This window comes from Amblyomma americanum, chromosome 3 (assembly GCF_052857255.1).
Source record: "Amblyomma americanum isolate KBUSLIRL-KWMA chromosome 3, ASM5285725v1, whole genome shotgun sequence".
Taxonomy (NCBI): domain Eukaryota; kingdom Metazoa; phylum Arthropoda; class Arachnida; order Ixodida; family Ixodidae; genus Amblyomma; species Amblyomma americanum.
Window position 1 is genome coordinate 215905375 of NC_135499.1, and position 14698 is coordinate 215920072.

Sequence of the window (14698 nt, forward strand, 5' to 3'; positions counted from 1 at the left end):
TACGATTTTTACTGTGCTCTTCTAACCATTTCTAACTTGCATTGAGACTCAATGCGGGATTGTGGACACGGCATGGCTGAATTTCTTTTGTTCGTAAACACTTTCATTCTTCTGATAAATTGATTTCCTTATACTGTTGCCCAGCTGCTAGTCAATATAAGTGGATAATTTTCTCAATCAGATGTGCTCATGCAGGGTGCCACCACAATGAAATTGCTTTGTTACGTGCTGGCTACATTGCAGCGGAAAGATCGGAAACGCACTTAACGAGGCTGAACATTGCTGAACACTTATGGTTTCTCGAGGCGGCCATTTAGACCAGATGTTCTCGCTATGCAAGCATCTAACAGATTTGCTCACTGGGCACCTCCTGAGCCATGACTAAGCCTCCTGAGGAAAACACTGACTGTGGCGAAAGGAGAGTAATGACAGGAGCAAAACGAGAAGATAAAGAAAGGCAAAAACAAGTTTTCTCAGGCGCAGACCTCAAATCAACTTAATGCCCTTTAAATTCTGTCAAAACGAACTTTATATCAGCATGAATTTATACCAAAACCACTTCGCGGAAAGCAACCGCCCATTAATCATTTAATAGCATTTTGCACCAAGAAACTACACCATGCACATCAAAGCAGTCATTTTTCCAGAAACCGTCTACTTTCTTCGTCTTACTTAGTGTTTGCTGCCGTCAACGTAATACAGAAGCGAGATTCCTTCCTGTGCCATTGATCAAATGCGCATATTCTCTTGATTTCAAGAAAGTAGTTGGGTTGAAATTTTGAAATGCTCACTTCATAGGTGATGAGATTCTAACATGTCTTAACCTAAGACTGTACACATTCATGCGGCTTTTATTTCCCCTTTTCTCTGGCGTCCTTTTACAGGAGTAGCGTTTAAAGCAAGGCTTAAAAATAAAAAAAAGAGGGGGGATTATTCGTCGCCGAAATTGAAAGGAATCGTCCCGACGAACATGCTTTACGAAGGCTTAGAACGTTGTTATGAATGACGTTTTGCGTGTAAAAATTTCAAATAAAATATGAATGACGTCACTCAAGTCTAGCTTACGCTGAAATTATTACCGCTTTTCTTAACAGCGTTATATATGTCAACCTTAAAATGGTCATCACTTTCTATTAAAGGACTCCTCTAAAACTCTGGCGCTCTGCTTCGCTTTGTGCCAGGGCAAGAAGTCGGCTTTCTCGCTTAAAGACTGCCATAAAGGCAGAGCACGCTTTACAGAAGCGCGCGCCCTTTGCAGCTCCTATCGTGACAGGCTGTCCGCAGATCTCGCACGCGCGCTCGCACTCGCCTCAACACGGTCACGTGGAACTTGTATGAAGACAGCACGTCGCGAGGCTGGAGTTCATCGCCTGCATTTTTTATACTGTTAGAGAACCAGCAAGCATTAAAGAAGCCGTGGGAGGAATCCGCAACACGAATACTGTTGACAAACTACGCAGGAGAGAATACAGGCAAGAAAAAGAAGAGAGATGTCAATTAAAACCTAATTTTTTTCTATAAACGCCGCGCACATATTTAAAGATCCATCAGGTCGTTTGTGGCTGCCATTTGTGATTGATTCTTTGCTCTTAATTCTGCACTCGGTAGTTTGAAAACCAAAGGAAAGAAAGCCTGAATTCTGACAAATATATTTGCACTATAACTGTCTTTCTTTTGAGCTGAAACACAGCAATCATTACCGTGGAATACGTTGCCCGTGCCATCGATTAAGAGCCCAAATCCTGTTTAATTTTCGAAAGTAGTTAGGGTGAAATTTCGATATTCTAACTTGATTGGTGACGTGCTTCTGACGTGTTCTTAATGTTGGTAATTTTTCCTTCGTTTAGTTATTTTGATTCGTCAAGATTACAGAGGTCTAGAAATGTGAATATTAGCAGGACTAAAAAAACCGACAAGAAAAAAATGTAAGAGGTTTTTTGAAATCCGTAAGACTGAATATAGACTACTGTGTCGGTTCCCTCTGAAATAATGACCGGGAAATATATTCGTATGACTATCAAAGAGAGATATGTGCTGTCCATGTTCAGGCGTGAAATAGTTGCTCTTTTCGCTGAGTTCTCGGCGGTGTGAGTTAATTTTGTGGTTTGTCGTGATGAAAACCGCCTTTGGCGACACAAGAGGGGCAGCCCGCTCAACAAGCAGGAGAGTACGCACAGGAAAAACATTTCGTTTCGTTTGCTCGGACAGGCTGAAGCGCAACACCACCGTGTCCCTCACCTCTTTGTCTTAATATGTGCTACGCAAGACGTGCGATCCGTGTTGAGTGCGCACCATGGCGTGTTGTGTTTGTGGTCACGTGAGGTGCCCCTGGCACCGGTATAGAGTCACGGCATGTGGTCTCTTGTACATGCGCTTTTGCACACGCGTTCTTCATATGCTTTTTTGTACGCTGATCGCGAAGAGCCATCGTTTAGTATTTCGGCAGCTCTCGTCCCGTCTACCTTTTCCCGGCCACCTCAGCACACCGCTATCAGGTGTCATAAGGGAATATTGCCTAGTCAGGCGACAAGCTCTAAGCAAAGATACGCGCGAACACTGAACCAACCGGGACACCAGTGGCCACCTCGTATAGGGGCGCCTTCTCTGCTTCTATGATGCTGACACACTCTTCATACCGCTAGCTCAACCTGAAAATCACACGCTGAGCTGCCCGTTATCGATAGATGCTGTCCTAAGAGTCTAACGCGAGAACAAGACTCACGTAAGAGCAGGCGTTGGGAACAGTACTAAACTGACGATACATTTGCAAACTGTGTCATCCGTGGCTCGCGTCCCAGCCATTGTGCAGAGAGCGAGTGCTCCCTTTAGGCTTTTTCGTTTTGTCCATCTTATGTACCTTATCGATGCCGGTAACATCAAAGCCAGCAACAGAAAAACCTGCAGGAGTTTCGTTTTCCGGCGCCTTTCTCTTCTTTGTACTAGAGAACACGTCGTTCCTCTTCCTGGTCACCTTCCATGCGTTGTCACTGCAGTTGGTGCACGTTGCGGCGGCTCAGGCGTGCGAAAATGTGATCTGCCATTGCCCTGGTGACGCGCCACGAAAATAACATAAATAAAATTGGCGCCTGCACTTCCTGAGATTATGGAAGTAGTGTGGTCAAACACGCAGCCAGAATAAAAACACAGAGTTATTTTAGAAGGGATACTGTGTGCGAGGCATTCCCGTACGGAAGGGAACAGCCAGTTTGCATAAAAAGACGAACATTCGGTTACTTCTCTCCTGTGGTTGAAATTTACTTTTAAAAACTATATGGTCGAAAAGGAAAACCAGCTCCAAAGCAATCAAGGGTGTGTTTTTCACAGAGAATGATAGAGTAATTATAACTGAATCCTCAAACTTTGTTGCCCTTTGTTTTGGGCGACCCTGTAAGTATATGAGAGAAAATTTTGGAGGAAAACGCTGTGGTTTGTATGATGTAATGGTGTGAAACAAATTCGGCGCCAAGCTGTTTGAACGCAGCCACCTAGAAAGACCAATAAAAATGTTCGCTCATTCAAAAACGCACCCATTCAAAACTCATTCATAAACGTCAAAAACGCACCCTGTTAGTTTTCAAATGCAGACTTAGCTACTCGGTGCGAGAACAGGACAGAATTTAAACGCGAGATTTTTGTGCGCATCGGAACGTTAGAACATTTACATCAATATTTTAATAACAATACCGAACAGCATTCCACAGCTGGGTCACAGTTAAAAGTGATATCCAAGAAAGCTTGACCTGATAAGTTTTCCCACGGTTCACGACCTATACATGAATGGAACATGGGTCAACGCGGTCCTACCCACGGCGCAATTCGCGGCAAAACATGTCTGAACAACCTGTCCATATGTTTACGATTCTTTCATTTAGGTAGATTACTGATCTGTTGATAGTATTCAAAGATCAGTGTACTTTAGGCTCGCATTTGGGCAACGAGGCTCGGAACTGAACACATTCTGCTCGGTCAATCCGCTGCACCAGTTTTCCAAATACTTGTCCTGAGCTCCCTGACCAGTGTAAGTGGATCCGCGGATCACATTTGCCACTTCCCAGAGGCCATTGGGCAACCTTCTCTCTCTTCTAGCTTATATTACTTGCTTGTGTGCCTGCCGTCCACTGGTTTGCGTACTGAACCGTATCATTTCAGACGTCAACGTGCGGTGTCCTCGTAATTCTTTCCGACGATGTCAGTTTTTGTGATGTGCCGTTTTTATTTTTTCACTGTGCTTTCAGAAGCCACGCTTTGCAATATTTTCCCGTACAGAGGCTTCGATTGCACGCAGTCTTTCGAGATACTATTTCTGACTTCCAGGAATTTGGCATGGCCGGACCTTTCTTCTATTTTGTTGTAAAGAATTTCAATTTCTCTCTTTATTATTGACAGGTAGAATTGTTTCACCTGCTTACAATGATGTCAAAGCACACTGAGAAGCGCGCTGCATCTTCTGTAGTTTATCTATTATGCCTAGTCTAAATAACATCTCCCGTGACTCTTACCCAGCACTGCTAAATTTTTTTATTGGTTTGCCTGGTTTTGCTGCCGCTGCTGGAACAAGATGAAACCACTTGGAGGCTATGTAGCTATGCTTCTATGCCGTTACGCTCTGGAGAACTAGGTCGCGGTTCTACTCCAGTGTCTTTTGACCACGTTTAAGTGTGGAGGCGCAATGTCCAGTCCAGATGTGCAGTCCAAGTTAAACAAGAAGGGCTTGCCCTTTAGAGATATGCTGAATGATCGGAGACAGAAAAGCCTTCCGTGTTGCAGGCAGATGCTACTATAAAAGGAACATTGCTATGACGCCTGAGGCATCTCCTTGATATACAAGGACGTGGATAGGTGCACTCGCGGTTGGTGCAAGCCTGTACGCGTGCACAGAGAAGCGCAGAATGAACTTCGGGTTCAGAATAGGAAAAATGCGTACCTGTAATATTGAAAAAAAGGTTTTGCATCCTCTAGCCCTGCGGGAACAATATAGAGTGACAGCTACAACGCCGGCGGCATAAAATAAACTGGGAAGCAAGAATTTGTAGTTTTAAAAACACGAACTAGTTGCAGAAACCAAACAGGATAGCCAGAGATACGTGCGATGCTTAGAAGCACAGTCGTCCACATTGTTGTCTAGAGCGCTTGAGCGGCGCTTTCTCTTGTGGACTTGTTGCAGTCGCCACTGCTTGGAGGGCCCAGCAGAGCTTTTAAAGATATCTGGAGTTAAACACAATTCCCTGTAATACATCCGCACGATAAGGCCACGTTTCTAGCTCCATGCCACTCGTAAATGATACAAGTGAAATCCCCGGTGCAACGTTCGAGAACTCTAGATAGGTGTGTGAACGACTGCACACATTTAAAAACGAAAATCGGTTCACCCGTTGCAGTGAATAGATGATTGGGCGTGGTTGACACGGGGAGACAAATGAAAAGGCGCAGAATCTAGTAAGCGAGCCTTATGCAATAAAGATTATTCATGTTGTTCTCAGAGGATCAACAGCGAGAGATGGTGAGATGTACAACACTGGCACATGATTCTTAATGCCTGGGAGCGTTGCCTATGCAACGCCGAGGCTTTTGATGCAGCACCTCAACGTGTAGTGTCACAAAGAGCAGATGCTCACAAAACAAAATGCTAAAGTCAATGAATGGCTGTTTGCGGCACTCCTTCCTACTCAACGCATAGCTTTGAATAATTACGGGCGCAAATAGAAGGTCACCAGTTCTTATAAACTTTAAAAGGTCTGCCTTCTACAAATGCTCCTTCTGCAATGCAAATATCAACGTAAAAAACATCTTACAAATTAAGAAGACCAAAGAAGCCAGACACATTTCACACCAACGAAGGTAGGGCGTCTACAAAGCATGCAGCCTTCAGTGTGAGAGAAACACTCTTTGCAATACATTTTCGTTATTCATGAGAAGGCCTTTTCCCACCTTGCGTATAAAAAGGAAACGAAGTGCAAACACCATAACAGAGTGATGCACGACCAGTGTTATTATGCAAATCGCGCGGGTTCTGCGTCCTTATTCAGTCAGTGTGGCACGAGTTGTACTCAGTAGTGCATGCACCCGAAAGAAAGGTGCCGTACCAAAGCAAGTGAACAAACTGAAGTCTGGCAATGCACGCACGCTCTTTTATTATTCTCATCTTATTCATGCATGCTTCAGAAAAGAAACCTGCAGCTACGAGAAGGCGGGAAGAGATTCCACTGGAGACTCGAATTACACGTGGCACACGCTACGGCAAAATTTTATGCTGTTGTCCCAGCGACGCGTTGTTCCTCTGCCTATCTCGTTGTTCGTTCTATTCTCCAGTTTTTGTGTCCAGAAAATGCAACAAAAGGCCTTTCAGCTCGTTTCTTTTGAAACAAGTCACGTATAGAGCTCATCAATTCTGCAAGGTATTCCGAGTTTCTCATTAAGCTTCCATCAAAAACCTGATCACGCACGTTTTTAGCGCAAACAATAGCTCGCAGTTTTATGCCATGAGATATGTGAGGAATAACGACCAATAGCTTTGTGTAAAGACGAGAAGACAGCGTCTTGTGTAATGGTGTTCATCGCTTTCTCTAATTTGCCGAAGGAATAATACCATTGTACCGTGGTAATTTAATCCTGCGTTCTTTGCAGCAAAAAAGTAATTAACATTGAAGGTTGTGGCTTGCGTCACACTATTGTCGCAATATATATTATAGTGTTATTTTACAAGACTGAAGTATGGTCGAATTTTGAATATGTTATACTTTTGTTTGGAATGTGATTCACTGTGAAAAGTGTCAACTCCGAGTACGAATTTATGGACTTTCATGGCTTAAACACAGGCGTCCACTGGCTCAGCGAGCGAGATTTCCTTGTACACTCCCTTCGTTACCCAGAGCGGCGTTTCGGTAGCAGGGTTATGAGCTCCAATGCTGCAGGCCATTGATTCATTCCTGCCGATCACATCGTCGGCCACGTGTAGCACTTGCCTTAAGCTGTGGCGCTGACTCGCATTCGGCGCTGCATGTCCTAAGAACCATTTTTTTCTCATTGTTTCATGTACGTGCGAACGCTATAGCAGGTAAGTAAAACCGACGAGAAATGGCTCTGCATTACATTCTGCAATGCAATCCAAAATGGGCGCAAAAAAACTTAGATACTCTGCACTTTGTGTCGCTGTTGTGTATTTATGCAGAACATCATCTATAAGTTCCTTATTACTGCGCACCTGTTCCCTAGCGAAAGGCTCTCTCTTTGGACAACATCTCTCCTTGGTGTGCCAGCACAAGCACATACCGCCATCAACGGCAACTGCCGCGCAATCATAGGTGAGGCTACTGCCCCGTAAGCCTGCTTATTCTAACAAATCCGCAAATGGAGCTCGCTCACCGGTACCGGTAGCGCGCTTACAACCGTAGCAACAACTAAGCCCCCCCCCCCCCTTTCCCCTCTTTCTCTCTCTAGTATTCGTCCATCTCCACAGCAGCGCCTAGACGCTCTCACTTTTCTGCGCCACCTGGTCGCTGGGCCATGTAGGGGAAGTTGATACCTCACGAGCTCTCCTAACCTAAGTTGTGTCTTTGTGCTTCCACGTGCTTGCCTGATTCGCAAGCGCCGGTTCACGCCACTAACAAAGGCACGAAAGGCTCAGCATATTGTGCTCTAACTCCAACGATGGACGATAACGCGTACACTAAACGACCTTACGGTTTAGCTACTGCGATGCTTTGCGCACTCTCGAGGCACCACGCACGGTTGGCTTCTGCGCGCATCGCATCCTTGGACAAACTGACCCCACCACCTTTCCTCACTACCCAAGCTGCGCACTGATACACACGAAACGGCGGATGCCTCGAAAGCAACACTTCACATTACTTCATTTCTCTTACTTCAACAACGCCCTGCAAGGATGGGAGAGCGCAATACAGCGGTAGCTAGTTGGTGCTCAACCGTTCCGTCCTTTTTCTAAACGACTGCCATATTCCCGGTCTCCATTACATAGAAAAACAACTAAAGGATTTGGGTCAGCGACGAATGGCTTTTTAGTTAACTAAACAACTAAGAGATAATTTGTTAGTACCCGTCTATACGGTAAATAGCAACAAGAAGAATTGGAAGGCAAACACACCGCCTTACTGGTATGACGCGATAGCGTCTTTGGGTTAATACCCGTATAAGCGGAATTCCTTATACCTTTCCTGTGTCCTCATACCACTCCTAGCGCAGTGGCGCAATGGTTAATCTATGCGCGACTCTCCTGCGATTTCAACTGCTGCCACTGATGTGACTTGTGCGACCCAGCTTTCTCTTTCCGAGCAACCCCTCGCGACTGATCATTAAAATAAGTGTCGCCTGCCTAGTGGGCAATCTTGACACAGTACGGTGGGTAGGCTGTGATGACGTTACAAGGTCCCATGACCTAGCGGGTCCAACTAGGTTGCTTCTCCGGGAATTTTGCGTAGATTTTTCGCTCGCGGTCAACGACGCCGACGACGACGTCCGCTTTTATGTGACATAGGTTTCTTAACGCTATCTCGTTAAAAAAGGGAAAGAGGCACAGGCGTATGGTTATTAACCTTTACCCACACAAGGTCACAGGACATTTCTTCTGTCCGCTTCCTAGCGATTACAAGATAGACATTATTAAGTGCAGTCATTCGAAGTACGACATTTGATCATGCCTATCTCGTTATCACCGTGATTACTACTTTCTTAGTACTGAATAGAGGATGTAAATACAGCAAAGTTTGTTCTAAGCCCTCGAAAGCTCTATCGGATATAAGCGCAGTACCTTGAAACTACGACAGCGCACCTATGCGCCTCACATGAAAGACGGCTCCAAAACCGTAATCCGCCCAGACACGCAACGGCATTCGGCAGCCAACAAAGGTACGGAGGCATTCTCCGGAAGGACCTCAAGTTTGCCAAGAAAGCGCCGTCCAAATTGCGGCCCGTCTGCCGTCGCAACAGCTCATCAGGAGAGCACGACAATAGTGCTGTCCACAGGAGCCGGCGGTAGCACCTCACGCTTGACTCCCTCCCTTTTTTTCACAACGCACGAACAATGTGCCTCCCAAAAAAATGAAAAGAAAACGGTACAGTGTGTGGTGCTGCAAAGGAATCGTTTGTCATCGATGTTGCTGCTGCTGCCTCCTTCTGCTCGATACCTCTCGTGTCTTATTTTTCCTTCAGACAACCCCCCCCTCCCCCTTTCTGTGCTTCCGGCCAGCTCATGGTACTGTACCGGAAGTTGAGTGGTCCTGCAGGGGACGTGCTGAAATGCTGCAATGGGAGGGAGTGCTGGACCACAGTGGGTGCCCGTCGCAAGGAGGTAAACACAAGCGTAGCAGCATTCTGGTACCAAAATCTAGCCACGCAGTTAATATGGTAGGCGCTCTAAGCACACAAGAAGATCTTAGCGCTGTTGGCGGGATTTGCACGAGAGGCAAACTCCGCTAAAAAATTCAATAAGAAGAGCAAGCTCTCTATTGGTGTGCGCTTGTCTTCTATATGGTGTTTCTCGTTATGAACCCTCTTATTTAAGCGTCACCAGCAAGAGCCAGTCGTATTGTTGTTAGTTTCTGCTTTCATCTCCTGGGTTTCTCTTTTCATGATTTCATGCGGTTTAAATTCCAAAAGGAGCTCAGGCTATGATGGGCGCTGGAGTGGAGTCCTTTGGATAATTTCCACCGCCTGCAGTTCATTAACGTGTACTGACATCGCACAATACACGGGACTTCAGAATTTCGCCTCTATCGAAATGCGGTCCGAATGGCCGGGATCGAACCCGCGTCTTTCGGGTCAGGAGTCGAGCCACCTGCCCATGCTTGCTTTAGTGTACTAACATGACAATCCGAATAGATCTATCCAAAGGTTTCCTAACTCTAGGTTGCTAACCTGCATATTTGGAACTTCCTTGGGCGAAAATGTAGGTGACTATATTACTTTCCCCTAAGAAATTTCTCGCACGAGAGGACAATAAGTTTAGTTCCTCTCCCTCGTAATGTGCTCCTAGAAAATCCTGTCATCCGGCTTCGTTCCGAAGGTGGCGGAGCACAAAAGGCGCCCCTGTGTAGTGAGATGTCAGTGCTTGGTGAAGATGCCCAGATGGTTGAAATTATTCCGGGGCCCTCCACTATACTTCACCTCTTTCTCTTTCCTTCTTCTTTCACTCCCTGCTTCCTCCCTTCTAGTATGGCGCGATTGAGGTGTTCACCAAGAACTGAAACAGTTATCGCCTCATTTCCGGTTTCTTAAGTAATTTTTTTTACCCTCTGTCCTCTCCCCTTACAGCTCTCCACTCTCCAACCTCCAGACTCGCCATGAAGCAGCTTCTTGCATTAAAAATATAGCGTTCACCCAATTCACATTCCCGCATTTCCTATCTCCACTCCTTTAGGCCCCCTCACCCCTAACAAAGCGGTAGAATGGCTAAGCCACTGGCGAGGGAGGCTCGGAAGAAAAGGGACCCAGCTGGGATCGTTTAATTAACACGGCCGACCAATTAATCAGGCGCGGCAGTTAAAAGCGCCATTATCAAATGGCGCCAGCCGACGAGCGCCGACCGTTAGCCCGCTTTCGTCTCGCCGCGTAAGCCGCATGTATTTCTTATTTTTCATGGCCTCTGAGTCTCGTTTATGCCTCTCCTCTCTGGGAAGCTCTCCCTGGTGCAGTAGTGGCGCCGCGATACGCAAGTTTTAACAATGCCCTCGGGACGCAGCTCTGCTCAGCCTTTTAGTTACAAGCTCCGGAGCACGGTGCTGGATCTCTGTCCAGTCGCACCTTGCACTGAGCGTCAACGAAAAAGTGGTAGGGTTTTAACGTCATTAAACCGTGTAGATATGCGAAAGCATGTGCTTAGCCTGGTTGACCCGTGGGTTTGCTTTGCTGAGTCGTTGGCCCGTCTGGCGACGATATTAGACTGATGATCACGATCATGATTAGATAAGCATGATAAAATGTCGTACTTTGGCTGACTGCACTCAATAATGTCTATTTTGTAATCGCCAGGAAGCGGACAGAAGAAATGTCCTGTGACCTTGTATGGGGAAAGGTGAATAACCATGCGCTTGCGCCTCTTTCTCTTTTTTAACGTTAAGAAACCCGAGTCGCATAAAAGCGGACGTCGTTAAGTTCTAATTAAATTAAGCTGAGCAGATCTCTTCGCACGGTAGATGGAAATATGTGAAGACGACGATGTGCAATGCACAGAGAAAGATTTACCTGGAGGTCCCTCTCTCCAGGTTAGGGCTCCCTTTATCTTTGCCAGTATTATTATCGATTGGTGCGAACGCCAAGGGATTTGCATTGGGTTCTATTTGTGTGGGTTTCTCCACGATTACATAATTGCAACTGGTAGGTTGATGTGCTGATTCTTTTAAAGTTCTACGAGCTCTTCTTTTTTCACCAAAATGCTCTCTGTTATTTAACTTTCAATATTGTTCTGTTGTTTTTATTCATTGATTTTTTAAAATTCACGATTGGTGCTGCAATATTGTCGTCATCTTCCATGGAAACTTCTTTGTTTATTCAACTACACTTTGGCCAATCCCCCCGCGTGGGTATGTGCCATGTTTACTAGGGTAAAGAAGAAGAAGCACGAGAGTGTGCTGCAGTTAAACATGAGGCGTGTTCGACTGCTGCTCTCGTGCAGTGGCCAGTGTAGCCGATCTCTTAGCGCCGCCGCGAGTTCTAAACCCAGTCGCGGGCAGTATTAATTTTATTTCTGCACCCTCATGGTCATGCAAACTCAAGATTATTGGTTGGATTTGACCCCGTGAAGTAATGCGCTCGCACTAAAAAAAATACAACATCAAAGCTATACTGCGGAGCTATTGTGCTCGAGCGAGCAAGTAAAACAGGTTCGGACTGCGGTGCACACAAGAGGCACTATACGTCAGGTGACCTGTAGCTTCGAGGTCCAAGCGTCCGCGCAATCACAAACACCAGAAGAATCCAATCGTCGTCCTTTCAGGGCAGTCGAGGCGATGCGGCGATTCTAGACATGCGTGAAATCGCTTCCCGTAATGGCAGCGTAAGTATGTTTTGAATTCTATTGTAGCCATTGTCTTGAAATTCCAGACAATAAGTAATTACATTTCGTGTGAAACAGCTGCATTGATTTCACTAACTTTTTGCGAATTGAAATTCCCCGCATGATGCTTCCCGTGGTTTTGGGGCGTAGGGAACTACTTTCAATCAGCCAAGAACGGAATGAAATAAGCAGTTTATAACGATTGGTTGTGAAAATAGTACTCCGAAGCCTTCCATCGTCCGGGGTGAGACTTTGACACAAGATTTGCATAACCACGAAATAGCAACTAATAAACTGGCAGTGGCTTATCTTGGATAACCCTGGAATTCAGCGAAAAGCAAGCACGCTTGCTAAGCGTCTAAAGCTCGCCCATGGCAGCTCAGCTACACGCTCGCGACAGCCGTTCTATATATACCCACACGACCGCGTGGGTATGACATGGTATCACATGGTCTTACGACACCCCGATCGGATGTTATCACGTGGCTTCAGTTCAACCCATCGGATGTTCTCAAGGTCAAAGGTCAACCCAAAGGTCACCAATGTCTAATGTCAGAGGTCATGAGTCAAGGTCACCGGTCAAGAGTTCGATGTCATAACTATACTGCATATGGTCATACACGGCTAACGTGGCTGGGCTAAAGGTCGTTCAAGGTCATTCTTCGGCCTACGCGACGACTGCTTTACCTAGCGCAGTGAAGCTTTTCGCTTCAAAACTGACTCGATGCACCAATGAAAGTGGCCATACCGTAATTTTTTCTCTTTTTACAATGTTCTGTTCTGGTACTCGATCATTTTCTCCGCTTAAGTACACAAAAATTAAACGGTGTGGCGATCACAAAACTGCGTAAGCACGTTTTGGGGGCCAAAAGAAAATAAACTAGTCTGCTGGGTCTTTCTATAAACGCCATCTTGAAATTAAAGCGCGCGTTTTTCACCTTTGCGTAGCAATACCGCTTTTCAAAAATAAGCGCTGTCATTACAGCGCAAAGACCTGTGTCATGGAATAACGTTCGTTGCATCGCTTCACTTTAATAAGTGCAAACGAAGCGCTCTGATTGGCACAGCGTTGCACAAGGAGTCCTACCTCGAGTTCCTGCTGGTTTAAATCCTGTTTGAATGGCCTGAAGGCTGAGCGGAAAGCAACAGAGGCGAGTAAATGAAGCGATGCAGTGCGAGGAATAAATTAACTACGAAGTATTTAAAGTAGTTTTTGTAAACACAAGATGCGTGAGAGTTAGAGGTGGCAGCTTATGCAGATGGCTCTGGTTAAGAGCTAGGAAGACTCGAGAGTTTGTTCCCGGTGACTAAGTTAGCGCGCTTGAACTTGCGGGTTTTAGGATTTTTACTTGTGCAGAAGTTTGTTAGGTATCCTTTCGTCATCACTTTCATTTTCGCAGGTGCTGCCAGGTGGCGCTGCGCTTAGACTGCAAATTAGTGCGTGAAGCCTGGACACCGAGTTTGCACAGATCGAAACTAAGGCAAGTTTGTAGAAATTAATACTGATTAACACGGCGCCAAGCTGGAAAAACAATGCTACAGAAGCACAGGTACGGGAAAGATGTGCAGTTCTTGCTGAGCCTTCATCTAATCAAGCACTTTTATTCTTCTCTGCCGTTCAATATTTAATCTTCATCAGCTGTGAATTTTTACGCGCCGGCCAAAACTATTCATGTTTCATTTCATATCCTGTTTTTCCAGTCTATGTTGGGGTGACAGATTCTTTGTCCTTGGTAAACCGAGTCCAACAGCTGTCTTTACGGATGTAAGCTGTAGCTGCAACAGGGTAGAAAACAGCAGTATAGTTTACAAAATAGTTTATTTCAGAGGTATCTAAAGGCCAACGATGAAGCTAACGAGCGCATCAAACATACACTAAGCTTTCCTGTAAACCTTTGACAGTTACCTGCAATAAATAATCTTGAGCCAATATACCGGGTGTTACAGGGAGGACTAATTTTCAAAAATAGGATTTTTGAGGTAAAATAATGACTTTTGTGGCATGGCATGGCTAGGCTTAGCGTACCTCAGAAAACCGGTGAATCATTTTACTAGTAAGGTGATAAACTAACTTTCAGAATTTAACTTTTTAACTGATGAAGTTCGGCGCATGGTTGCAAATAGAGATTTGCAGCCCGTCGTTAGTAACCGTAATCTCAGTTTTCAGAATTTGGAAAACGTGATTACCCTCGGCGTTGTTGCCCAACAAATTTTGGCTACATAGTGCCATAATACATCAGCGTTTGAAAACCATGCAGGCAAACTGACCCTTCCAGTGCACGTAACTAGTCGAAATAGCCAAAGTTTGTCGAGCCACAGCGGCAAGGGTTTGGTTTTTTTTTTGGGGGGGGGGGGAGGAAATGGCGCAGTATCTGTCTCATATATCGTTGGACACCTGAACCGCGCCGTAAGGAAAGGGATAAAGGAGGGAGTGAAAGAAGAAAGGAAGTAATAGGCGCCGTAGTGGAGGGCTCCGGGGTAATCGCGTTTTCGAAATTCTAAAAACTGACATGGAGGCTACTAACGACCGGCTACAGGTCTCTAATTGAGACAGGAAAGTAGGTAAAACAAAACAAAAAAGAGATTTAAACACCAACAAGGACGATGCCATCGCAACAACTAGCCTGTGATGGAGCCTGTTAGTTGAGGTGTTCAGTTTTCGTCGGTTCCGCACCACCATGCGACTTCCAT